Source organism: Equus caballus, chromosome 19, assembly GCF_041296265.1.
Source record: "Equus caballus isolate H_3958 breed thoroughbred chromosome 19, TB-T2T, whole genome shotgun sequence".
Taxonomy (NCBI): Eukaryota; Metazoa; Chordata; class Mammalia; order Perissodactyla; family Equidae; genus Equus; species Equus caballus.
Genome location: NC_091702.1, coordinates 12,415,873 through 12,442,081, shown reverse-complemented (window position 1 = coordinate 12,442,081; position 26,209 = coordinate 12,415,873). Strand labels below are relative to the sequence as shown.

General features: G+C 43.1%; 1 pseudogene; it reads left to right on the top strand.

The window, feature by feature from the left end:
- Window positions 1-22,793, top strand: part of LOC111769007 (RCC1 and BTB domain-containing protein 1 pseudogene) — a 36,822-nt pseudogene extending 14,029 nt beyond the window's left edge.
- Window positions 22,794-26,209: the final 3,416 nt, after the last annotated feature.

The following is a 26,209-nucleotide window of genomic DNA, read 5'->3' as shown; positions in this document are numbered from 1 at the left end:
AAAGTAAACTGATAGAAAAATTAGAATTTGGTTTTCTCTCTCAAAGGGATGATTATCTTGAACTTTTGGCCTGCTCTAAGTCTACTGAAAAGACAGAATCTGGTTTGTTAAAATAATTTGTTAGGTTCAGAAAAAGACAGAGTCTCTATATTAAGGTTTTTTGCTGTTGTCACTTTGGTTAACTATTATGAAGCATTGTTTCAGTGACCCTTGTTTTACAATGACAAAATCAGCAACCTCTTGATCTTGTTTAAGTAAGTGTTTTAAAACCTTTTGATATTTTTGACAAGCTTCTCCCTCAAAAATATTCAAGCCCTGAACCAAGGCTTTCTTTCGACCTGGATGAAGGAACAGGATTTCTCTGGGCATTTTCAGAGGCCACTGGGACTTCACAGAGAAATTTGCTCTCTCTTCCCATAAGGAGGAAGATCGTAAAGTAATTAGGTTTATTTGGTCTGTTAAATTACATTGGAACTGCATTGCTGAGAAATTTCTAACAGACAACGTGAGCTTATTCGACTAGTAAACCCAGGCTGCATGTTTGCATCATATTCAAACACTGACAACTCTTGAGGATATACTTTTTCAACCAAACCAACAAACTTAAACTTTCATTAACTGAAGATTAATCTATATCATCTTAACTTAAAAGACATTGGGTTAATCTCTATTACGTTTAGAATTTACGTAAGTGCTTACTTTAAGTCAATTAAATAGAGCTCTTAGTTTTGGCCATACCATCCAGAGGTAAAATCACACATATATAACATACATATAGACACACAGACAGAGAGTTTCCACAGCTATTGTTTTAAAAATCACTGCCATGAATCAGGTACAATACAAAGCTCCCTAGTTAGGAATCCAAATTTTGTTTTGAGCCTTTTTAGAAATAATTGTGGAGAAGACACTCAAGAAGATAGATTTTTTGGCAAACGCATGCTTATGGCCTTTTCCCCTATTTTTTTTTTTTCAGTCCTGGGAATTAACTACATCACAATAGCATAAACAAACCATTCAAGTTTTTTTACAGATGGAGTTTCTGGGGCAAAACCCACCCAATTGAAAGCATTTCTAACTAGTTAAAATGCACCCAAGGCGTGAGTTTCCAGGGATGGTTGAGGCATTCCCCATGGCAGTAAAGCTGGTATCTGACTGACAGCAGCCAGAGAAAGAGTGCAAAGACACCTGACTGCAGCCATCAACATAGTTATATGACCTAGTTAAGTCCCACTTAGCCTGGGCACTTTGTCCCCGAGCCAGCACTAGGCGAGGCAGGAAGAAGGAGGCTTAGGCCTCGAGCTGGCTGGGGCCTGGGGATCCCTGTGCCAGAGTTGAGAGTTAAGTACAGAAGGTCCAGTGTCTGCTCAGGTCCAGCCTGAACTTAACCTCGACTTGGCAACAAGAGAGGAGGTGACAAACAAGACAGACAAAGCAGGGAAAAGAAGAGATCAGGCCTCACCCTCGTGGCTTCTTCCTGAGGGTTATCAAGATAAGGGGCACACACCAATTTCTGTGCCGGGGCACACAACATTGGCAGTACAGTTCACAGAATAAATCACAGGTGTCTGATCCTCATAACTGACTCAGTAGGCACCTAAAATACTCAACCAGTCAACCACCAAGAGAGGGCACCCCTCTTGGTTGCTGGGGTGATCAGGCCTGGAAACCAGAGTGGGGGCACCCAGGGGTGGAGCCTTTGACACTTTAAAGATTTCTTTGTTTCTCTGTTGCAAACTCAAAAGGAGCCCAAAATGACCACTGTAACTTTAAGGGACATGAAAGAAAAGGACCCATTGCCTTGAAAATATCCCCTAAACCTAGGGCAGCATCCTACCCATTGTGTCTATGGGGTTCCTATAGCAAGGGGTGGGTGATGGGGGCATTTCCCTGCATTGTATCCTTTGTATACCTTCTCTATTATGCCTGGCAGTAATAAGTACCAGGTGAATTATCCCAAAGATAAAAGAATAGAGAAAAACAGTGAAGAATTTTCCACCTGTCTTGGGGACATTCTACCCAATTGCATCCTGGAGCTGTTCTCCCAAGAAGGGGTTCCCACACTCAACCAAAGTTTAGAGGTTAGTACTTTCCTTGAACCAGAGTCCCGGTTGGGACTTTCCCGAGGTTCAGAGTGTGGTCAGGAGCCATAGGGAGGGATTCCAATCCAGCCTTAGGAAAAGAAACCTGCCACGGGAGTCTTGGAGATTGGCAACCATCCTAATGACTTAAGTGGTCCACCTGCATCCATGTAAAATTTATCTATTAGAGATAGGATTAGGAAGGAATGGATTAATTCATTCTTCATCACCCTGAGGCTTAAGGTACTGATTCTCTTCAGGCTGAATGCCATGGTTTGCCCCATAGAGTAGCCATGGGCAGCAAATGTGGATTCGTACAGCTGTCCGAGAAGGTTCCCAATGGAGAAGTAAATTTAGATCCATCCTTGAAAAGAGAGAAAGGCACAAGGAAGACTAGAACTTCAGCTCACAAGCCAGTGAAGTAAGTGGGCTTGGTGAGCCAAGAAGTCAAAAGAAAGATTTTTTTGGACTCTCAAGGTCTGGAAGCAGTGCTCCTTTATTCAGAGAATAGTGTGGGGACAGGGCCTATGGGCAGTGAAGAGCTGCAGCATGGGAACAGGACCCATGGGCAGGACTTTATAGGTCTTGGTCATATACTATTGATAGGGAAGTATTCCCAGGAAGACATTTTAAAACATACTCAAGCAAAGTTGATATAACTGATGCAGGGTCGGTGAACCAAGGAGTCGAAAGAAAGATTTCTTGGACTCTCAAGGTCTGGCAGTAGTGCTCTTTTATTTAGAGAATAGTGTGGCATCGCATGGGGACAGGACCCATGGGCAGTAAAGAGCTGCTGCAAACATAGTTTGAGGGTAGGGCTAAATTTAAGGCATAGATATGTGAGTTATCTCTTTACAAGACAAAGGAAAGAGTATGTAAAAGAAAGTTAAAATGGTATCAGTGCAGGTGGGCTCTGGTTATTGAGTGGTCCTATAATTTTTAGATAAGAATCAAACTGGATTAAGTAAATGGCTGAAGCCACCATCTTAAATATTATTTTTAGCTAAAGACAAAAGAGGATGTTGGGAGTGGAGGGGGAGTCAATCATGGGAGATTACCTCATGAGTACAGTAAACAAGATGCAGATTTAAGTCATTGCCTTTGGCATTGACTGGTACAGAGAGGGAGACACATTTACAGATGGAGACTTCCTTTAAAATGTAAATGTCTCTTAACAAAGGGTAAGTAAATTCTACTCCTCAGACCCTCCTTCCTGTCTGCAGTTTTTAAAAGTAACCAGTCTAAAATAATCCTCATCATAAACTTTTTATAAAGAAAAATAATCAGCTCAAGCATTCCAACCTTTATAATCTTATCAACACTTAGACTTTTTGCGTGTGTGTTTCCTTTTTAATTTGGCCTTTTCATAGGTACCAATAAAAATTTTGATGAGAGCTCTCACAATTTTTTTCCCCAAATTTAGAAGTTTTCTGAATTTAAATGATCCATCATCTGGCCACATTGATGAGTAGGATCTTAACAGTGACTCAACCAATAAGCTTAACCATGGACACAAGAGAAGTCTCCAAAAGAGATCCAGAAAGTTCACTCCCAAAAATAGTCTAAGAAAGTAAAGGCCTTCATTGCACAGCAAGCAACAAAGGTTCAGATGACAAAGGCCCCTTATGAAAGCAATCGGGATCCCTTATGACAAACTCCCCTGAGAGATAGCACAGCCTAGCAAAGAGATTGTGTCCCAGAACCCCTGTGTACTTGACTGGCTGCCAAGATGCATGCCGGTACATGCATCCTCCAGATGGCGGAGACCAGAAAGATCATAAAGCCAAGCTCTCAAGGCATAGAACAAGACAAAAAGCCCAAACAACAGGCTTATACAAACAACACAGACAGAGACAAGGAAAAGTACTATCTCTGGGAGGAAAAGGATCTACAATCAATGAGTACTCAACCAAATCCTAGAGTCACTGAATCCAAGAAGCTAGCCTCACCAACATTTGCTACTGCTAATCTAAATTTAGAAAAGCAAAAAAAGCCTCACTACTCTTGCTTCCATTGCACCCTGCAGGCAGAGATCCAGGAGACTAATGTGGTAAGAACTCTTACCTCTTGCCGGCTCTTGTCAGGGGTCTGGGATCTCTTGCCTGCAGCAGTCCAGGAGTGAGCAGTGTCCAGCCAGTGAAATTTTATCCCATCCAAGTTGCCAAACTGTAGGGGAGGAAGACATTTCCTCTACCCACTGTGAGTTCTTCTGGCTGGAGAACAAATTAAATTCACATGAGACAGTAACAGGAGAAAATTAAACAAAGCTTTATAACATGTATACGTGGGAAAGGCTCAGGCAACCTGAGCAACTCGCCAAAATGGCTGAAGCCACCACCTTAAATATCATCTTCAGCTAAAGACAAAGGAGGATGTTGAGGGTGGGGAGAGTCAGTTACAGGAGGTTACCAGACAAGTAAAGTAAACAAGATGCAGATTTAAGTCCTTGCCTTTGGCATTGATTAAGAGTTTCTAGAGAGAAGCTCATCCCCCCTCTTTCCTGGTACAGAGAGAGAGACACCTTTACAGATGGAGATTTCCCTTACAATGTAAATGTCTCTTAACAAAGGGTAAGTAAATTCCACTTTTTAGAGTCTCTTTCCTGTCTGCTGTTTTCAAAGTAACCAGCCCAAAATAATCCTCATGCCAAAGAGACATATCTTGGGGTGGACAATTCCAGTCCCCCACAATATTCATAACAAAATAAAGAGGAATACTCATGACAGTTACAGTCCTCGTTTCCATAACTGGTCACATGGTCATAGCTGGTATTTATAACCACTTTCTTCCACTTGTCGGGGAAGTGGGAGAATTTCCCCCCCACCTCTTCCTGAAGGTTCTTATGTATACATGGGAGAAACTCAGGGGACACTGAGTAACTCAGCCAACTGGCTGAGGCTGCCTGTTTGAGTCTCTTAAGCTCAGACAGGGAGGACATTTGGGGTAGTGATTCGGGGTTTCACAGGGGAGGAAGGCAACCCACATGGAAATGGAAAAGCAAATGTTTGGTAAATAGAACTTTGATAAGGGTGGGCTTAGCAAGGATCCTCCCAGTCTACGGAAACCCAGAGTTATCCATGGTGATGGCCTCTCCTGGGGACAGGCCTTTATTTTACATTTCTTTTTTTTTTTTTTAAGATTTTATTTTTTCCTTTTTCTCCCCAAAGCCCCCCGGTACATAGCTGTGTATTCTTCGTTGTGGGTTCTTCTAGTTGTGGCATGTGGGACGCTGCCTCAGCGTGGTCTGATGAGCAGTGCCATGTCCGCGCCCAGGATTCGAACTAACGAACACTGGGCCGCCTGCAGCGGAGCGCGCGAACTTAACCACTCGGCCACGGGGCCAGCCCTATTTTACATTTCTTTTAATCAGTTAGGGGGGAAAGGTCGAATGTTCTTGCTGAGTCTGAGCCTTTATTGTCTGCAGCTCTAAATAATCCGCATACCACAGTGGTGCATCTTGGGGACACCTGCTCTGAACCTTGTTTTCTCAGATTTAAGGAAATCTTTTTCTCTTATGCTAACTATGACTTACAGCAATTTGGTGAAATCATACCTTTGTGAGCAAACTGAAACATTTATCTTTTTCTCCCTACCCGATCTCTCCAGAATTTGGAAACTTTGAGAGTAAATGAGTATGATTATTTCATGTCAATATAGTTATTTGCATAAGTTCAATAAGAATCTGTTTTCCTTATAACAGGACACATTGGTTATAGTACAAAGGCTTTGACAGTGTAGGGGAGGAGGACATTTCCTCTCCCCAAATGTGGGTTCTCTGGCCGGAGAACGAAGTAAATTCACATGAGACAGAATAGCAAGAGAAAATTAAACAAAGCTTTATGAGGAACCATGGCCCGGGGCCTTTCTTCCCGAAGGAAGAAAGGGCACCGAAGAAGTGGGATGCACATAGTGGTTATACACCCCCAAACAGGGTGTTTCACATGTGATTGAAATGTCCCTCCCACAATAGTCACAAGATTGCCCTGTCAGCACAGTGCTTGATGGACACAGCAGGTAGTGGTCTGCTGTCTCAGAGGGCGAAGCCGGAGGCAAGTGGATTGTCTGGAGCTGGACTGTCACAGGTGAGCGCAGCAATCAATCAGTTCCTAGCCTAAGGAAAGATGCTTAATCCTTAAGAAATGCCCAAGTTGGGAGGGGGAGGGAAGTCAGTTACAGGAGGTTACCAGACTAGCACAATAAAATGCAGATTTAAGTCCTTGCCTTTGGTATTGATTAAGAGTTTCTAGAGAGAAGGTCATCTCCTTTCTTCTTCCTGGTACAGAGAGGAAGCCACCTTTTACAGATAGAGATTTACCTTACAAATGTAAACGTGTCCTAACAAAGGGCGAGTTCCATTCCTCAGAGCCTCCTTCCCTGTCCCAGTTTATCAAAAGCAATCAGCCTCAAATAATCCTGATGCCAAAGAGACATATCTTGGAGTGGCCAATTCCAGGTCCCCACTCCCGCCTTTGAAATTTTTTAAAGTTTCACAGTCCAGAAGCTGAGTGGTAGATTGTTTCATCTCACTGAACACATTTCTTAGTCTTGTTAACAGATCAGGCCAGTTAAAGTCATTTTAGAAGGCAGCGATGCAGGTGGGCTCCCAAAGTTAGGCCTATATTTTGGAAGCAAGCAATCAGGTATTTAATGAGTATTTCTATGGAAATAAAAGAAAAACAAGGTTAATGGTTGGAGCAAATTATAAACTAGTTCCTGAGTCCAGGAGACAGCCAGTCAAGACGACTTGTAGGTGTCAGAGTGAAGCATCTTTAGCAGCTTGAAATGTCTCTGATGATGTCATCGGGCATTCAGGTATCTTTCTGAGTGGCTTACAGCTTACACAGCAACAGACAGGAATCTCTCAAGTTTCTATCAAGTCGTTCAGCTTTAGTTTGCAAGGCTTCAGGAAAAAGAGCAGGTTCAATTCTCAATGATTCCAAATGAAAATGAGGAAAAAATTGAAAACGTTAGTTTGGAGATTTGTAACCAGATATTTCAGCAGAAGAATTCAGGATCCAGTCCAGTTCACAGGTAGAAAAAAACCTCAAAGACAATTAACAAAACTAGGATCTAATATCCAACAATGTGTATTATAGTTTTTCTCTGAAACATAGTTCTTCTCTCTAAAATCACCCTCATTTTTACCAAAGATAGCCAAATTAAGACTAACTGGTTTGCAATATAAGTTTAGTTTCAATAAACTTGGCTCAATTATTTACATAAGTGCAGCAAGAATAGCAACTGATCATATAGGCTCTTAAATCTGCTTTGCTGGAATTCTTTTATGAGGAATCTCAGATTGAACTTTAAAGACCTCTCAAGGCCAGAAAAGCCAAGCCAAGGACTTGCCATCAGATTTTGCCTGCAGTACCTACAGATTTGGGTGGGCTCCTCTCTTCTCAAGGTCCCCCAAAATATTCCGAGGTTCCTTACATCTGCCAGATAAGCAAGCTTCCTCACTTATCAGATAAGATTACCAGAATCTCTGTAAACAAGGTACTAGGCCCATATTTCCAAGTGGCTTATTTTCACAAAGTCCACCTTATTCCTCAAAAGCAGTATTGTCATATCCAAGTCTGTATGCTTCCCTCAAATATGACATTCCAGTCAAAGCTTTGGCAAGATAACCAATGTTTCCAAATGTGTCCTGTTATAAGGAGAACAGATTCTTATTGAACTTATGCAAATAACTATATTGCTGTGAAATAACCATACTCACTCACAAAGAGTTTCCAAATTCTGGAGGGATCAGGTAGGGAGAAAAAGTTAAATGTTTCAGTTTTGCTCACAAAGGTATAATTTCACCAAATTGCTATAAGAAGTCATAGCACAAGAGAAAAAGGATTTTCTTGAGTCTGAGAAAACAAAGCAAAACATCAAAAAAATCAACAATATTTCAAATAAAAGTCACAAAAATTATCATCCTCAGTTCATTCAGTCCTGTATAATCAGTTCTTGATCTTAATCTTCTGCTAACAGTTTTATGGGGTCATCAGTTTCTCCATTAGATTTCTGTAATTTCTTACCCAGTTCAGTTCTATGATCTGAAAGTATATCAGAAAACTGTGTTCCAGAGTAAGTGTCAGAGTCCTTTCCGTGAATCCCTCTGAAGATGAGACACATTTGCAAAAGCAAAGAGCATCAGAGTAAAACAACTGACCGTAAACAACAAAAGACTTAAAAATGACAATTGACAGAGAAACTTGGTTATTTCTGTGATAGACAACACCTTAAAATAATATTTAGAATTATGGCTGATAGCCAGGACAGATCAGAATTTAGGAATGTTATATAATTTTCAAACACTTATATCAATAACATTTACCCACATAATACCAACTAAGAAAGATTATCATCACTTAACCCAATGTCTTTTAAGTTAAGATGATATAGATTAATCTTCAGTTAATGAAAGTTTAAGTTTGTTGGTTTGGTTGAAAAAGTATATCCTCAAGAGTTGTCAGTGTTTGAATATGATGCAAACATGCAGCCTGGGTTTACTAGTCGAATAAGCTCACGTTGTCTGTTAGAAATTTCTCAGCAATGCAGTTCCAATGTAATTTAACAGACCAAATAAACCTAATTACTTTACGATCTTCCTCCTTATGGGAAGAGAGAGCAAATTTCTCTGTGAAGTCCCAGTGGCCTCTGAAAATGCCCAGAGAAATCCTGTTCCTTCATCCAGGTCGAAAGAAAGCCTTGGTTCAGGGCTTGAATATTTTTGAGGGAGAAGCTTGTCAAAAATATCAAAAGGTTTTAAAACACTTACTTAAACAAGATCAAGAGGTTGCTGATTTTGTCATTGTAAAACAAGGGTCACTGAAACAATGCTTCATAATAGTTAACCAAAGTGACAACAGCAAAAAACCTTAATATAGAGACTCTGTCTTTTTCTGAACCTAACAAATTATTTTAACAAACCAGATTCTGTCTTTTCAGTAGACTTAGAGCAGGCCAAAAGTTCAAGATAATCATCCCTTTGAGAGAGAAAACCAAATTCTAATTTTTCTATCAGTTTACTTTTTCATATTAAAACCCATTTACTTAATTAGATTCATTTCAGTCTTAGCCAACTTGACCAGGTACAAAACTCTTTTCAGAATTTCTGTAACTTTCTTTTGCATTCAGAATTTGTTCCATGCTTTCTTTCTTACTTTCTAGTATATTAGGACAAATTTATCATTCTTAACCCATCAAACAAATATTTCCATTCTTTACACCCTCTTTACTAAAAACATACATTTTACTTTCCTTGAATACAGAGCTGTTTTCCTTATTAATTTCCAATAGCTTTAATTACGTATGTTAATTAGACTTTTAACCCTTACAGACCCTAGTAAAAAACTAAAAACTAAGCAATTATGAACTGTCTTTTATATGAACATTCTAAACACTTTTCATAATTTCTAGAAACATGCCACTTTACAATAAAACACGAGGCACACTTTCTGATGGACCCAAACGCTTTTAGCCTCAAAGTTTCAAGTTACCAAAAAGATTTTGGAAGTTATTTTAAATACACATACCATAAACTATAATTATTGCTAAAAAAAAGTTATCTATAAACTCTTATTTCATTTATGTCTAAACCATTTGTTCCCAATAATTATGTTTAGATTACCCACAAAAACTTTGAGACATTAACAAACAGCTACCATTTAAAGTTATTATGCTGACAAATTTCTAACAGACAACATGAGCCTTTTTTGACTAGTAAGCCCAGGCTGCATGCCTGCATCGTATGCAAATACCGACAACTCTGACAAGAAGACAGTTTTCAATCAAACGAACAAACTTAAACTTTCATTAACCAAAGATTAATCCATATTGTCTTAACTTAAAAGACATTGGGTTAATTTCCATTGCATTTAGAATTTATGTAAGCGCTTACTTTAATCCAATTAAACAGAGCTCTTAGTTTTGGCCATATCACCCAGGGGTAAAAATATCACGCGCATATAGACACACAGACACAGAGCTTCCACAGCTATTATTTTAAAAATCACTCCATGAATCTGGTACAATAATATAATGCTCCCTAGTTATGAATCCAATTTTTTTTTGAGCCTTTTACTAATATTTGTGGAGAAGACACTCAAGATGCTAGTTTTTTTTCTCAGCAAGGGCACGCTTATGACCTTTCCCCTCTTTTTCTTTTTTTTTTTTTTTTTTCCAGTCTTAGGAATTAGTGATGGGCTAGATAGTAGTTCCTGGAGAGGGGAGATGATAATCCTTTTTGAGATAAAGGAACTGGGTGGAATCTGAACTGCCTCTAGAGCTGTATTTCCAGTCTTGCAAGGATTTTCCAAGGACAGTTGGAAGTTACTGGGTTTAACTTAATGACATTCTAGATTGACCTGCCTGTCCAACTACATCACAAAGGCACAGAGAAACTCCTCAAGTTTTCTCCAAGCTGGAGTTTCTGGGGCATAAACCATCCAACTGAAAGCGTTTCCAACTTTAAAATGCACCCAGGGGGTGAGTCTCTGGGTTGAGGCATTCCTCATGGTCATAAAGCTGGTGTCCGACTGACAAGGCCAGAGAAAGGGTGCAAAGGCGCCTGACTGCAGACATCAACATAGTTATAAGATCTTGTCAAATCCCACTTAGTCCCTGAGCCAGCACGGTGAGCCAGGCAGGGAAGCAGGAGGCAAAGGCCTGGAGAACAAAGGAAAAGAGGTCAGGCCTCACCCTCATGGCCTCTTCCCCAAGGGTTATCGAGATAGAGGTCACACAGCAGTTCCCGTGCCGGGGCACACAACACCATCAGGACAGTTCACAGAATAAATCACAGGTCTCCTATTTTCATAACCAACTCAGTAGGCACCTAAATGCTTAACAAGTCAATCGCCAAGAGAGGGCACCCCACGTGGTTGCCGGGGTGATCAGGCCCAGAAACCAGAGTGGGGGCTCCCGGGAGTGGAGCCTTTGACACCTTAAAAATTTGTTTCTCTATTGCAAAGCTCAAAAGGAGCCCGAAATGGCTACTGTCACTTTAAGAGAGAGGAAAGAAAAGGGTCCATTACCTTGAAAATCTCCTGAACCTAGGGCAGCGTCCTACTTGTTCTGCCTGTGGGGTTCCTATAGCAAGGGGCGATGGGGGCGTCCCTCTGCATTGCATCCCTTGTACACCTTCCCTATTATGCCTGGCAGTCATTAAGTGCCAGGTGAGTTGTCCCAAAGATCAAAGAACAGAGAAAAACAGCGAGGAATTTTTCCGCCGGTCTGGGGGACATTCTACCCAATTGCGTCCTGGAGCCATTCTCCCAAGAAGGGGTTCCCATACTCAACCAAAGGTTAGAGTTTGGTACTTTCCTTGAACTGGAGTCCCGAGTGGGACTTTTCCCACAGTTCAGAGCATGGTCAGGTGCCAGAGGAAGGGATCCCAATCCAGCCTTAGGAAAAGAAACCTTCCACGGGAGTCTTGGAGATTGGCGGCCATCCTAATGACTTAAGTGGCCGACCCGTGCCCACGTAAAATTTGTCTATTAGAGATAGAGTCAGGAATGAATGGATTAATTCATTTTCCATCACCCTCAGGCTTAAGGTACTGATTCTCTTCAGGCTGAATGCCACAATTTGCCCCATACAGTAACCATGGGCAGCAAACATGGATTCATACAGCTGTCTGAGAAGGTTCCCGATGGAGCAGTGAATTTAGATCCATCCTTGAAAAAGAGAAAGGCACAAGGAAGACTAGAACTTCAGCTCCCAAGCTGGTGAAGCAAGCGGGCTCAGCAAGCCAAGGAGTCAAAAGAAAGACTTCCTGGACTCAAGGTCTGGAAGTAATGCTCCTCTATTCAAATAGCATGGGGACAGGGCCCAAGGGCAGTGAAGAGCTGCAGCATGGGGACAGGACCCATGGCCAGGACTTAACAGGTCTTAGTCTTATTGCATAAGGAAGTAGTCCCAGAAAGACGTTTTAAAATATACTCAGGCAAAGTTGATATAACCTCTTCATAAAAAGAAAATGAGCTCAAGCATTCCACCTTTTACAATCAACACTCAGACCTTTATATTTCACCAATTCAAGTATAACCTGAGTCAGGGTTTAAACTGACAAATAAAAATGGCAAGCAATAGGATATATTGGAGTATATGAGGAAGCCATTTGGTATAAACCTAATTCGGCCTGACTTCCTTTTTTTTCCTCCAAAAGGGCCTGACTGGCTATTGAGCACGCATAGCATATCTACTTAGACATTTCCTTTGGCCAGAATAAAGGCCCTTCAGATAAAGATGCAACTTCCCCCCGACATTAGCATTTTTCTTTAGGCTAGGAACTGATTGCTGCACTCACCTCCCAGCTCACCTGTGACCACCCAGCTGGAGACAACAGACTGCCACCCTGCTGTGTTCACAGAGACAGAAGACCTACCTGCTGTTTCCATCAATCGCTGTGCCAACAGAGCAGTCTCGCGACTATTGTAAAAGGGACATTTCAATCCTATGTGAAACATCCTCTTTGAGGGTATATAACCACCCTTATACCCCCCACTTCTTTGGAGTGCTCTGTTCCTTTGTGGAAAGACTCTCCCGGGTTATAATCCTCAGAGTTAAGCTCAGAATAAACTCACCCAAATTTTCACTTATAGATTGGATATGGATTATTTTCGTCGACAAAACCTAGTTACCATTTTCCGTGTTTCTTTTTTAATTTGGCCTTTTTTCATAGACACCAATAAAAATTATGATGAGAGCTCTCACAATTTTTTTCCCCAATTTAGAAGTTTTCCGAATTTAAATAATCCATCGTCTGGCCAACTGACGAGTAGGATCTTAACAGCGACTCAACCAAAGCTTAACCAAGGACAAAGAGGCGTCCCCAAAAGAGATCCAGAAAATTCACTCCCAAAAATAGCCTAAGAAAGTAAAGGCAAGCAACAAAGGTTGAGACGACAAAGGCCCCTTATGAAATCAATTGGGACCTCTTATGACAAACTCCCCTGAGAGCTTACACAGCCGGACCAAGAGTGTGTCCCGGAACCCTAGTCTACTCGGCTGGCCGCCAAGATGCGTGCCGGTACATGCATCCTCCGATGGCAGAGACCAGAAAGGTCACAAAGCCAAGCTCTCAAGACATAGAACAAGACAAAAAGCCCAGACAACAGGCTTATAGAGATGCCTGTGTCTTATGACAGACAAAAAGACAGAGACAAGGAAAAGTCTATCTCTGGGAGGAAAAGGATCTACAACCTGTGAGTACTCAAATACTAGAGTCGCTGAGTCCAAGAAGCTAGCCTCACCAACATTTTCTCCTGCTAATCTAAATTTAGAAGAGCAAAAAATCTCACCACTCTTGCTTCCATTGGAGCCTGCAGGCAGAGATCCGGGAGACTGACCTGGTAAGAACTCTTACCTCTTGCCGGCTCTCGTCAGGGGTCCGGGATCTCTTGGCCGCAGCAGTCCAGGAGCAAGCAGTGTCCAGCCAGTGAAATTTCATCCTGCTGACTACGCCAAAACTGTAGGGGAGGAGGACATTTCCTCTCCCCAAATGTGGGTTCATCTGGCCGGAGAACGAATTAAATTCACATGAGACAGAATAGCCAGAGAAAATTAAACAAAGCTTTATGAGGAACCATGGCCCGGGGCCTTTCTTCCCGAAGGAAGAAAGGGCACCGAAGAAGTGGGATGCACATAGTGGTTATACACCCCCAAACAGGGTGTTTCACATGTGATTGAAATGTCCCTCCCACAATAGTCACAAGATTGCCCTGTCAGCACAGTGCTTGATGGACACAGCAGGTAGTGGTCTGCTGTCTCAGAGGGCGAAGCCGGAGGCAAGTGGATTGTCTGGAGCTGGACTGTCACAGGTGAGCGCAGCAATCAATCAGTTCCTAGCCTAAGGAAAGATGCTTAATCCTTAAGAAATGCCCAAGTTGGGAGGGGGAGGGAAGTCAGTTACAGGAGGTTACCAGACTAGCACAATAAAATGCAGATTTAAGTCCTTGCCTTTGGTATTGATTAAGAGTTTCTAGAGAGAAGGTCATCTCCTTTCTTCTTCCTGGTACAGAGAGGAAGGCACCTTTTACAGATAGAGGTTTACCTTACAAATGTAAACGTGTGCTAACAAAGGGCGAGTTCCATTCCTCAGAGCCTCCTTCCCTGTCCCAGTTTATCAAAAGCAATCAGCCTCAAATAATCCTGATGCCAAAGAGACATATCTTGGAGTGGCCAATTCCAGGTCCCCACAGTTCCCTCCTCTGAAACTTCCCTGGAAGTTTCACATATAAAAAGCTGAGCTGGTGGCTGTGGAGAGAGAAATCGAATTAGTAGGTGAGTGGTAAGAAATCTGCAAAGAGAGAAAAGAACGTAGATTAGAATGAGGATAGACAAGCAGAAAACAACAAACTGTAGCACATTTCCCCACACTCCATTAAACCAATTCCCCAATCCTGGAAATAAGTCTGTCCAATAAAATGTGTGAGCTTCATTTATCTGATGGAAAATGTCAATCTTCTCTTTTAATAGATGTAAGTTAGATGCTACTTGCCCAGTTTGATTCACATACAAGCAACATTTTTCACCGATGATTGCACAGGCTCCTCGTTGCTGGGCAGTCAGTGTATCCAGAGCACGTCGATTTATGAGGACCACAGAGGCTCGGCTGCTCGTCTGTGACTGGAGTATTCTCAAAGTCTGCATGGTGGTGTTGAACTCTTGCTCCATCACCATGGAGAGATTTAAGATCGCCTTTTCCAACTCGTAGTCTCCGAAGCTGGGGAATAAGACTCTCGATGCTGACAAGAACTTGGAGTTGTGATACACAAGCGGATTCTCCACCATTTCCCGATGGGCACGCTTATGTGGCACAATCTTATGAACAAAGGAACCCAGGTTTGCAATTTGGCTGGCATTTAGGGTGGAGTATTTAGTGACAGAAGGGCCAGGTATCCGAGTCCACAGCGTCCTGACAAATTAGGTGGGAAGCTTTCATATACTTTGTTGCCGCATAAAATAAAAAGACCAGTGTGGTTTATAGACAAAGTTAGAGCTAAATCTAGAGTTCCCACAGTCTGGAGAATTCCATGAGCTATGCCACTGGTACTGTTAGAGCCTAAAAATCTCCATTTTCCATGCGCTCCTGTCAATCTGTGAGAACAGAACAGATCGCAGAATAGCTGTACAGGAGGCCTGAAGTCTGATTTCGGCAGCTATAAAGCCTGGTCTTGTCACCTGACCAAGTGAGTCCAGATTTTTGATCCACCCATATATAGTTTACAGTATTGGGCAGCTTAACCATGTGGGCAGCTGCAATACCCCAAGTTGTACATGGGTGTCTCATGAGCCTTCCAGAACATTTGGTGATTTGGCAGATGTTTGTGCCAAGGGGAGTAGCTTTAGAGTCACTTATAACTCCCTTTAGAGGTTTGAAGATGCCACCTGTGGAATCGAACCACAGAGTTTGATTACAATATTGTCCTGGTATGTCACCCAGGAAAGGTCCAGTGTCATGTTTACTTTCGATGCAGAGGGAAAATCTTTCACCTGTTGTCTTTACCTGGGCAAGGGAGAGTCCTGGAGCTTCCTTAGAGTCTTTCTGGGGCCCAAATGACTCACCAGGAGGAGGGGCAGAGTGAAGTTTTCCTTGTCGTGGACGCCATGCCCTGCTGTTCATCTGTCTTCTGTACTTAGTCCGCCAGGTGTTCACTTCAGCAGGAACAAAGACCAGTTCCGGTTCCTTTGCGCTATCTAGCTGTTGACATAACCAGCAGTCAGACTGATTAGTTAGCATGGTCAAGGCTTGGTAAACCAGTATAAGGGGGTATTTGGTTTGTGCTGGACTTGTTAAAAAAGAGAAGGTTAGTAAAAGCAAGACACAGGTTGGAAAAGAGCCCATAGTGGAGACTTAGAGAGAAGTAGGATAGATAGAGACCAGCACTCTCCGGTCAGCTTTTTAATAAATGATTAAAGGAAAATATATATTTGCTAATAGTTTCGTGTGTGTTTGTGTGTCTGTGTGTGTGTGTAGGGAGCCTTTAAATGCAAAGGTGAGGAAATAGGTGAAAGTGCGGTTTCTTGATCCGTGATCTTGGGAAAAGCTGTCTACTTCGTGGTGTTGGCTGCTTCTGGGGCCTGAGAATTGGCCCTGGAAATCCTTAGTTCAAGGTCATCTGTGGGGACTGTCTCCCATTTGCCTTGAGAGTGATGTCCTGGGTCTATTTGGGCGTGGCTTGCATGGATCCAGGAAGATTTTTCCTTTATTTAGATGACCATGTAGGTGGTCAGTAGGATTTCATAAGGTCCTTGCCAGCGTGGTGACAGCGTGTTTTTTCTTTTAAAGACCTTGATGTACACCCGATCTCCTCGTTGAAAGGGACGGCAAGGCTTGTCAGAAGATGGAGGCCATGCATCTTTTACCTGCAGACGATATGCTTCAAGTATGCTAGTTAATTTCTGTATATAGCTAGTCTTGGCATCAAATTGTTCACTTAAATTCCCATAATATTCACTTAATCAGGGAATCAAAGGTTTAGATATGCCAGTAGGCATCAGGCGTCCAAAGACTATTTCAAAAGGAGTCAATCCATGTCTCCTATTTGGAGTATTTTGAATCTTTACAAGGGCCAAGCGCAGAGCTTCTGGCCGTTTAAGTCCAGTTTCTTGACAGACCTTTCCTAAAGTCCTTTTCATGTCTAGATTTTTAGGTTCCACTTGCCCTGAAGACTGGGGGTGATATGGGGTATGAAATTTTAATGAGTCCCCCAGAGTTTTTGCAAGCAAGTGGTTTATCTCTGCTGTAAAATGAGTTCCTTGGTCTGATTCAATCCATAAAGGGATGCCAAAACGAGGAGTAACTTCAGTTATTAATTTCTTTCCCACGGTTGTGGCATCTGTATGTCCAGATAGCATTCAGTCCATCCACTAAACATGCAGATGATATCCAAACAGTGAGAGTTTATGGCCCTGAGGTCTTGTACAAATCTGTACATTTGGTTCCCATCTGAGTCAAATTTGCCTTCTTTTTTTACCGGGTGAGGAAGTAAAAACTAGTCCACCCCGTTGCAAAAGAGAGTCTATTATGGGTTCAATTCTTCGCTCTGCATCTCCGGAGAGCAGGTATTGGTCTACTGATGGAAATGGTTCATTCTTCTTCCAAGTAATGTGCACGGGTTCTGCACTAAGCAACAATCCTACCTCATTTGCATGTGTAGCCCAAAGACTAATTGAGAAATCTTTTAAAGACTCATCCTCTTCAGAAGAATTTAAATAAGGACGAGTTTCTAGCAAGGTAAGCAGGAGACTTGGGGTTTGGTCAGAGAGCAAGGAGATAAGAACACCTTTTTCATTACAATTTGTAGTGGCATTAAATTTACATAACAAATCTCTGCCAAAGAGGTTTGCTCAAGAACAGAGACCAGAAAGGCATGATGAGTGTTCAGGGGGCCTAAAGATACCGGAGTGGGCTGGGATATGGGCAGTGAAATAGGCTGCCCAGAGACTCCCACAACTTGAATAGACTCAGAGGTGACAGGTAGAGATAAATCCCCCGAATGGATAGTGGAGAAAGCCGCACCAGTATCACCTAAAAAATCCAGTTCCCAATCCTCTATTCTAAGTTTAACAGTAGGCTCGGGGGTACAACTGAGGATTGGCTGGTCCCATCATTTTAGGGAGAAATGCCCCTCAGGAGGAGAAAAACGAGTCTTCTGGGGGTTCTGGGGCCAAGTGGGGATATTTTTCAAACTTTTCCTTCTCTTAAGAGCAGGACATTCTCTTTTCCAATGCCCTGGTTTCTTGCAATACCTGCAATTGTCTGGGGGCCAATAGGGAGGCCTCTGAGTGGGCTTTAGTTGACTTTCAGAGTTGCCTTTTTGCTTCTCAAAGATTCAACTTGTAGAGCAAGAAGAATTGTCTTTAATTCTCTTTTTCCTTTACTTTCCTGCTGACTATTTTCAAAGAACCCCATGACAAACAGAAATGGCGAGCAATAGGATATCTTGGAGCATATGAGGAAGCCATTTGGTGTAAACCTAATTCAGCCTGACTTTGTTTTTCCAAAAGGGCCTGACATGGCCATGGAGCATGCATTGCATATCTGCTTTAAACATTTACTATGGCAAGAACAAATGGCCTTAAGATAAAGGTGCAACTTCCCCCCACATTGGCATTTCCTTAGGGATAAGCATCTTTCCTTAGGCTGGGAACTGACTGCTGCGCTCACTTGTGACCACCCAGCTCGAGACAACAGACCTGCCACCCTGCTGTGTTCACCAAGACAGCAGACCTACCTGCTGTTTCCATCAATCACTGTGCTGACAGGGCAGTCTTGTGACTATTGTAAAAGGGACATTTCAAGCATATGTGAAACATCCTCTTTGGGGGTATATAACCACTCTATATACCCCACTTCTTTGGTGCCCTTTTTTCCTTCAGGAAGAAAGGCCCCAGGCCATGGTCCTCACATTTTAACTCAGAATAAACTCACCCAAATTTTCATTTATAGATTGGTTATTATTTTCCTCAACACCCATCACACTCCTCATTCTCTATTTCCTTTGCCTTCAGATACCATCTCAGCTGGTTATGGTTCTTTACCCATTGAAGTGACTCAAACGTTCATTCCTGAAGGGTGCAGGCCATTAGTAATCCTGCCTGGATTGAGTTGTAGTTTTCCACTGCCCCTAATCACAGAGCATGGTAACACTAACAGCCTCCTTGAGGTACCTCCTCTACTCCAGACACACTTTTCTGTGCCTTGGCTGTGGAGAAGAAGTGCAGTGTCCCCTTGGTAGTCAGGATCAATCACCCCAGCTAGCACAGTAACTCCCTTCTTTGCCTGCTGAGTCAGAGCCATGAGGAGTCCTTTTTTCCCTCTGGACATCTTTAATTCTTTTCTTTTTCTTTTTTTTTTTTTTTTGAGTAATTTTATTGAGATCATAATTGTTTATAACATTGTGTAATTTTGGGTGTACATTATATTGTTGTGACTCTTTTTTTTTTTTTTTTTTGTAAGATTTGCCCTGAGCTAACATCTGTGCCAATCTTCCTCTACTTTGTAAGTGAGATACCTCCACAGCATGGCTGATGAGTGGAGCAGGTCTACACCCAGGATCCAAACCTGCCAACCCTGGGCCACCAAAGCAGAGCATGCAGAACTTGAACCACTCGGCCATGGGACCAGCCCCTGTTGTGACGCTTGATGGAAGTATTTTTCCTTTCAGCTTAAAACCTCTAATCCAGCAGAGCATAAAGTCATGGGAACAAGAAGCAAAAACTTTTCTAGTGGGTCACTAAGGGTAATAGCGAGCAGGGGCACTCCCATTTCCACCCCTTGGCACATGAATCCAGGCTGTGGGAGAAGGAGCAACATATATTGCATTTGATTTTCAGCAGTCTCAGCCCTGTAGCTGTGAGAGATCAGGGGCTCCTTCAGGGCACACAAAGAAGCTTTCAGGTCACTTATGTGGTGCTTGAGCTGAGAACTTGGATCATCATTTTCCTTCACCACTTTGTCCAGAGACATTAGGAGTAAACAGCCAACCTCATTACATTTGTTAGCTTTCCAAAAATGTTTGAAAGTATCATATACACGGTCACTCAGCTCTTTGTTTCTTATAAGTGGTGGATTAGGATTATCCGATGGAGATATTTTACATCTCTCTACTGCCAGATCATGCCACAGACTATCAGTGCTCCCTTTCCTATTGGAAATAGAATCATCAGTGTCCTTTAATCTAATCAGATTAGAAAGCCAATTCCAGAAACCCAAGAACCAATTCAGAGAACTCATCCTTAACACTCTGTTCCTCTAGAACCACTCTCAGTACCCAAGTCTGTATTAGTCTGGGTTCTCCAGTGAAACAGAACCAATAGGTACACTGTGGCCCAGTCAAGTTCACCCATAAAACTAACCATCACATCTACTGATGCATAACAAATTATTCTAAAATTTAGCATCTTAAGACAGCAAACATTTATTGTCTCCCTGCTGTGGATCAGGAATCAGGAGCAGCTTAGAGTCTCTTGGGAGGCTGCAGTCAAGGTGTTGGCCGCAGCTACGGTTACCTCAAGGCCTGAGTGGGGGTGGATCCATTTCTAGGTCACTCTTGTGGTTGTTTTCAGGTCTCTGGTCCTAACTGGCTGTTGACTGGAGATCAACACATTTCTCTCCACGTGGCTTCTCCACAGGGCTACTCATAATGTGGCAGCTTACATTCCCCCAGATCAAGGGCTCAAAGAGAAGGAGAACAAGACAGAATCCAGAGGTGTTTTGTAACCTAATCATGGAAGCAACAAGCCATCACTTTTGCCCTATTCTATTGGTTAGAAGAAAGTCACTAAGTCTAGCCCACACTCACTTACATACGTGTAGAAATCCAGCTCTCAAATGTGGGGAAAAGAACCTGCAAAGCTACACAGCAGGCTGACAACAGTGGCTTCTCCTGGCGGGGCAGTGGGGTTTGGGTGTAGGAGGGGCCCAGGTCGGGTGGGGCTGCAGGGAAAGGAATGGTGTTAAGAAGGACTTTCACACTTCCATTTTATTTGTGTTGTTTTATTTGAATTGTTTTATCAGAATGTATTAAAGTATTATATGTGTAATTGAAAATAAATACAAATTCAGGAAAACCCTCACTGGAGTTAATAAAACATTCCCATTTGTTTTTAAATGGGAATTAAACAAATATATTTTTTAATTAATTAATTTAATTTTTTTTGGTGAGGAAGATTGTCCCTGAGCTAACAGCTGTGCCAATCTTCCTCTATTTTTTCGTATGTGGGACGCCACCACAGCATGGCTTCATGAGCAGGTCCACACCTGGGATCTGAACCCACAAACCCTGAGGGGCTGAAGCCAAGTACGTGAACTTAACCACCATACCACCAGGCTGGCCCCCCAAAATATATATTTTTTAAAAAGGAATGAATATGTCATGATCACTGAAATGTTCTTCTTTTATTGAAAGATCATTAAAAATACCTGTAGTTTATGCTACAGGCCGCATGTGAGGTCGAATAAAGCAGTGGCCTTTTACTTTGGAATTGATTCTTCTGGGTTTATTGGAGCAACTGGAAGCATCTACTCAGGTTGTCAGTGGGAACTAGGAGGGCAAAGGGCAGGAGTTAAATGGACAGCCTTCTTCATAAGCTAATTTTTGAGAAATTTTTTTGCATACTCCTGAGATTCCTGAGATGGAATATAAATTTTCACTGATAAGACTTAGGGAATAAAATGTGCTATTTTGCAGATAAAGCAATAATGACAAAGCTGAGTAACACCCTTTGAATACTTGATATGTGCCGGGCCCTGTGCTAAAAGCTTTACATACATTATGGCATTTTATCTTGACAAAAGGCACTGTATGCAAGGCACTATAATTGCATTTATGCAAAAGGCTCTATGATTGCATTTTTCCGATTGAGAGAGGTGAGGTAAATGGCTCAGGGTCACACAGCTGTAAGTGGATTCAAACAAGGGTCTGATCCAAGGTCCCTGCTCTTGCCCTTACCATTAGAAATGAGGTCTGCCAGCAGGAGGCCAATCTCTGTCTTCAAGAACAGGAGCAGACTGCCAGGAAGGAGGGGTAGAAAGCAATGATGTCGTGAAGTTACGTCTGTCTCCACCTGTTGCTCTGCAGAGCGCTTGCCTGCCCAGGATTTGCTCTCATCGACTTGGGCCTGCCGCCCACCCCACCCTAGCTGTTGGGTCTGGTCTTACTCAGGCTCCGTGTCAGCACCCAGGAGGGAGGCCAGCTCTGGAATACGTACTTTACGTTAGCACAGTGAGAAACTCCTCAGGCACCAAACCAGGAGATGAGTGTTTTCTTCTATCAAGGCGCCCCAACCAAGACCAACAGGAGAAAAGAGAGGCCTCGCAGAAATGAATCAATCATGTTGTAGCCACTGAGGGTTGCCTGCGAAGCAGGATGAAAAGGATATAGAGTACATCTGGAGTATAGCTGCTGCGTGTTACGCTTCAGAAATCCAGGGGCCAGAGAGGAAAGTGACTCATTCGTGGACTTCCTACCAGTGAGGGTGCAGCTGAGAGTAGTAGCCGGTCTCTGGCTCCCTGCTCAGGGCTCTCTCCCATCCTGTGTCAGGATGGAGGCCTCGGTCCTTCTGGCTGAGACCTGTGGTGACCTTAACAAAAGTGCCAGCTCCCGAGTAAAGTACAGGTGACCAGGCTGGGGCTGGAAACACAAAGAAGAACAGGAAGTCATTTAGGAGTGTGGAAGATCAGAACACGCATCACGTCAAAGGCAGAAACACAGGAGGGGGTCCCCCATTCCACAGCGTACACTGCCTGCCAGGGCCAGGCCCACAGTGTGAAGGCAGGCAAAGGGCACCAGCGGGCACCGGCTGAGAGGCTACAGGGCAGGCAGAAAGAAATGTTCTTACTGGTGACTAGAGATTTTCACATATTGAGGTATATAGGGTAATTATTCAGGTTCAAAACTGAGTCAACTTGAACTAAAAAGCCCAGCTTATGGCCCATCAAACATCCATTGTGGGGCTGTCCCGTTGGCGCAGCGGTTAAGTGCGCGCCTTCCGCTTTGGCAGCGCAGGTTTGCTGGTTAGGATCCCAGGTGCGGACATGGCACCACTTGTCAAGCCATGCTGTGGTATGTGTCCCACGTATAAAGTAGAGGAAGATGGGGAAAGATGTTAGCTCAGGGCCAGTCTTCCTCAGCTAAAAGAATGGAGGATTGGCAGCAGTTAGCTCAGGGCTAATCTTCCTCAAAAAACACACACACACACACACACACACACACACACACAAAAACCCCATCAGTTGTTCCTCTGTTTTAACCATTCAAGTAAGGAAGGCAGTCTCCCGGGATAGGAATAAACACTTCCCCTCCTATGCCCTAGTGGTAATGCCCACCTGCTGGGTCATGTTGACCTGGTAATTTGCAACTAAATACCTCTTTCAAACTTTGAAAATGTACCCTGGGTGTGTTTAACGTCTGTTCTTTGTTCTAAAACATGTAAGACTGTACTGAAAGCCATGCTTCTCTGGTGTGGGGTTTCCAGGGACTATGAGGAAGACAACTTTGACTCCGGGATATGCCAGGACCAAAACCTGAAATGCCTCCAGTGGCTCGAGGGAGAATGAAAATCAGTGAAGTGAGCTGGTGAACAGAGGCCTTGGCCCCACCACTCTTTCCTAACCCCCTGAAAACAAATTGCTACTGACTTTAAAGAAGCCAGATTTCTGTCACTAATCTGAGACTCATATCAGAGTTGATAGCTCACTTGGGAGGATGGAAACTGTGGCTCATCGAGAACAATTGTCCCATCTAAACAAAGCAGTGGCTGATCAGTTTCAGCAAATTCCTCATCTGCCGGAACGCAGACTCAGTATTGCCCGCTCTCCAGTTTCCCAAGAGACACTAGAAATTTATATTTTTATGAGTAACCTCCTGAATTTTAACTGTTGGCAACACATTCAAATATTTTAAACCTATGTGGACCAGGCTAGATCTGTGACCAAGTGGTACTCCCCCAGTCTGCGGGTGGTATTTTAGAGCTGGGGGGCGCGGGGGGGGGGGGTGGTGGTGACTGTATCCAAGGATCAAAGGGCCGTGAGGCTGCTCTCCAGCTTAGTTGAACTTTAATACAAGTACAAACCCATTACCCAGGTCTAAATCCTTACCCCTTGAGGCCAGTGTCGACAAAAATAATCCATAACCAATCTATAAATGAAAATTTGGGTGAGTTTATTCTGAGCTTAAATCGGAGGATTATAACCCAGAAGAGTCTTTCCACAAAAGAACAGAGCACTCCAAAGAAGTGGGGGTATACAGGGTGGTTATATACCCTCAAAGAGTATGTTTCACATATGATTGAACTGTCCCTTTTACAATAGTCACGAGGATGCTCTGTCAGCACAGCGATTGATGGAAACAGCAGATAGGTCTGCTGTCTCAGTGAACGCCACGGGGTGGCAGGTGTGTTGCCTCGAGCTGGGCGGTCACAGATGAGCGCTGCAATCGATTCCCAGCCTAAAGAAAGATGCTTAATCTTTAAGGAGATGCCAACTCTGGGAGGGGGAGAGAAGTTGCACCTTTGTCTCAAAAGGTCTAAGCAGATATGCAATGTATGCTCAATGGCCACAGTCAGGCCCTTTTGGAAAAAGAAAGTCAGGCCGAATTAGGTTTATACCAAATGGCTTCCTCATATACTCCAATATATCCTATTGCTTGCCATTTTTATTTGTCACCAGACAGCCTTTGGAATGCAGAGGTTTTCAGATTTTTCACGTTTATGGGACCTCTGCTGTGGAGTTTGCCAAGAGAGCTCTGAGGCAGTGCCCTATTAAGAATTATAATGAATTAATGAATAAGAATTAAAAATTAAGTGCCCTATTATCGATTTTTCTGCAGCAAAGTATATAAATATTCAGAAATCAAGTAAGATAAAGAGTATAAATAATCTCACCTAAGATCTAGTCAAGTTTTGCTACCAAATGAGATAGTTGCAAACTTGTGAAAAAATGTTGTTTTCAAAATCATTGGGATTTCAGATTGTTGATAGGGGATTGTCGACGTATTGTAAGGGAGGACAGAACGAATGGGTAATAGGTACATGCTGTGTAATTAATCGATTTATGTAGAATTTATGCCTGACGACCTCTGCCCTTTGGGGAATATCTGTGTGTCTTTGCTAATTGGGGATGTCCCTGCCATCTCTGCTTTGGCCTCAGGGGAGAGGCCTTGCTTTGCCTTTACTCCCATCCCCCCAGGGGCAAGCCCTGCCCTCAACACTCCAGCACAGCTGAGACAGGCTGGCAGGGAAGCCCAGCATGGCAGTCACTTCCCATGCTCCTAGAAGTGGCTTCTCTCAGAGATGCCACCCCACAGCGGGACCCTGCCTTGGTGGCCTCCCTGTTTGGCTCCCGTCTATCTTGATGCCTCAAGGTCCACGCTAAATTCTCAACAATGATCCAAATGAGGAAAAGCTCTTCCTCTCTAGTACTTGTCCCTATTCCACCCTCAAATTTTGCACCCCAGTAGTTTACAACTACTATGTGGTGGATGATTGCCAGAGGAATTATGTTTCCCAGTCACAAGAATCCCCACCTTGAGCCTCAGGGCTACGATTATCCTGTCTCCACCCTGCCACCCCTCAGGACAATTACAACACAGCAGCTGCCGACAGCAGCACATTCTGGGTGATGTGAGGGAATCTGTGTCCACAATCCACTCTGCCAAACTGGGCCAAATTCCAGGTCATTTCTTCAAAGTCCCAGAGGATGATCAGGTGTGCGTCTCCCTCCTGAAGCTTTAGGGGTTCTGCTCCTGATCTCTGTGCGTTACTCCACAAAGAACAGACACACACCTCCAGCAGTAAAGACCCGACAGGGCACAATCTAAATCTAAATCTGGAAAAGAATCCTCTCTCCTGCGAAAGATGTAAGCCTACGAGGTCTTGGCTTTGCTGAAACACCACTCTGTAACAGATAAGACACACCCAATTTACACTACAAATAAAGCACTTGGGTTAGCTTCTCACCCTAAACACCTCTACTCTGGCGGCTTCAGTTTCCCTCAGGAAAAATACTTTTGAGTCTGTAAAGGTAGGATCATTCTGAAACGACATCTGCAGAGACGAAGGGAAGTCTTTTCTTCCTCTGACATGACTGTTGAAGATCTCAAAAGAGCTGCTCCCATTTCTAGGCAACCGAAGGTTTCCAAAGATGAAGGTACAGTCTCAACACACCGTGGGATGTGTGTGTGTGTACTATATTGTGATTGATAAGTAATCTATGTGGTGATACATGATGCTGTGTGCATATCATTGCCCAATAATCCTCAAAAATCTTTCACCCAATAATATTAGCACCCATCAGTGATCCTTGCCTGGATTATTACATTGTTGGTTACAAAATGGTAATTTTTCTAATTCTATAACTTCTTCTACATTTGTTAGCTGGCAGCCTTTGAAAGAAGAAAGCTCACCTCCAACATCACCTTTATATTGAGCGTCGCTATGGACGACAGGGTTCTTCTCTGACTCAAGGTAATATAATCCATTAACCATCGTTATTCTTTTCGATGTTCAATTTATCACAAAATTGGCCAGTGGGAATAACTTTAAGTGTCTCTGATAGCCTCCTGACACGTCCCCATTAATTTTGAGCACCTCCTCGCTTTCGCACAAGCTCTTTCCAACCCCCCGTGTAT